This window comes from Piliocolobus tephrosceles, chromosome 14, assembly GCF_002776525.5.
Source record: "Piliocolobus tephrosceles isolate RC106 chromosome 14, ASM277652v3, whole genome shotgun sequence".
Lineage (NCBI taxonomy): Eukaryota > Metazoa > Chordata > Mammalia > Primates > Cercopithecidae > Piliocolobus > Piliocolobus tephrosceles.
The window spans coordinates 416,777-418,509 of NC_045447.1; positions in this window are offsets into that span (position 1 = coordinate 416,777).

Genomic DNA, 1,733 nt, shown 5'->3' on the forward strand with positions numbered 1-1,733 from the left:
AAAAAAAAAAAAAAAAAAAAAAAAAAAGAGTGGAGGGTTGGAGGAGGGAGAGGATCAGGAAAAATAATAATGGATACTAAGCTTAGGACCTGGGTGATAAAATAATCTGTACAACAGAGTTGTACCTGGTGACATGAGTTTCCCTGTATAACAAACCTGCACATGTATCCCTGCACCAAAAAGATTTTTTTTTTTTTGAGACGGAGTCTCGCTCTGTCGCCCAGGCTGGAGTGCAGTGGCCGGATCTCAGCTCACTGCAAGCTCCGCCTCCCGGGTTCACGCCATTCTCTTGCCTCAGCCTCCTGAGTAACTGGGACTACAGGTGCCTGCCACCACGCCTGGCTAATTTTTCTATATTTTTAGTAGAGACGGGGTTTCACCGTGTTAGCCAGGCTGGTCTCAAACGCCTGACCTCGTGATCCGCCCGCCTCAGCCTCCCAAAGTGCTGGGATTACAGGCGTGAGATACCATGCCTGGCCGAGATTTTTAAAAATAAATAAAATACATGTTGAGTCAAAGAAGCCAGAGGCAATGAAGTACACATTCCATTAAACCAATTATAGGAAACTCCAGAATAGAAATGTTAATCTATGGTGACAGGAGCAGATCGGTGTCTCCTGGTTCAGGAGTGGTGGTGTGAAGGACACAGATGGGGATGGTGGCAGGGAGGATACAGGGGGATGGTGGCAGGGAGGATACGTGGAGACGGTAGCATTGAGGATACAGGGGATATGGCCGCGTAGAGGATACCGGGGGGATGGTGGCATTGAGGATACAGGGGATATGGCCGCGTGGAGGATACCGGGGGGATGGTGGCGTGGAGGATATGGGGGGACGGTGGCATGGATGATACCGGGGGGATGGTGGCGTGGAGGATATGGGGGGACGGTGGTGTGGAGGATACGGGGGAGACAGTGGCGTGGACAATATGGGGGGATGATGTCTTCATTGTGGTAGTGGTTGTAAGGTTTACACATTTGCCAAACGCATCAAACATTTATGAAGGGTGCCTTCAATGATCCCTAAATGAGACCTCGATAAAGTTGAATGAAAGGTTAAAAAAAAATTCTATCCAGCTGTTTTGTAGAAATGAACACGCTGATTCTAAAATTTATATAAAGACAGGAAGGACCTAGTGTAGCCAAATAGCCAGAGAGTCATCTTTTGGAATAAGGACACAGCTGGAGGACCTGTGCCACCACACATCATTATTTTACACTTGGAGATATTGGCCTCAAGGCAAACAACCCTCCAATGGGGAAAAGCCCTGAGGTGCAGCCCACAGGCTCACACCGCTGACATTCTGTGATGGTGCCAATGTAGTTCATGGGGGGAAAGGAAAAGCCTCTTAAGAAACCAACAAATAGGCCAGGTGTGGTGGCTCACGCCTGTAATCCCAGCACTTTGGGAGGCCGAGGTGGGTGGATCACGAGGTCAGAAGATTGAGACCATCCTGGCTAACACAGTGAAACTCCGTCTGTACTAAAAATACAAAACTTAGCTGGGCGTGGTGGCAGGCGCCTGTAGTCCCAGCTACTCAGGAGGCTGAGGCAGGAGAATGGTGTGAACCTGGGAGGTGGAGTTTGCAGTGAGCCAAGGTAGCGCCACTGCACTCCAGCCTGGGAGACAGAGTGAGACTCCATGGAAAGAAAGAAAAAAAGAAAGAGAGAGAGAAAGGAAAAGAAGGAAGGAAGGAAGGAAGGAAGGAAGGAAGGAAGGAAGGAAGGAAGGAA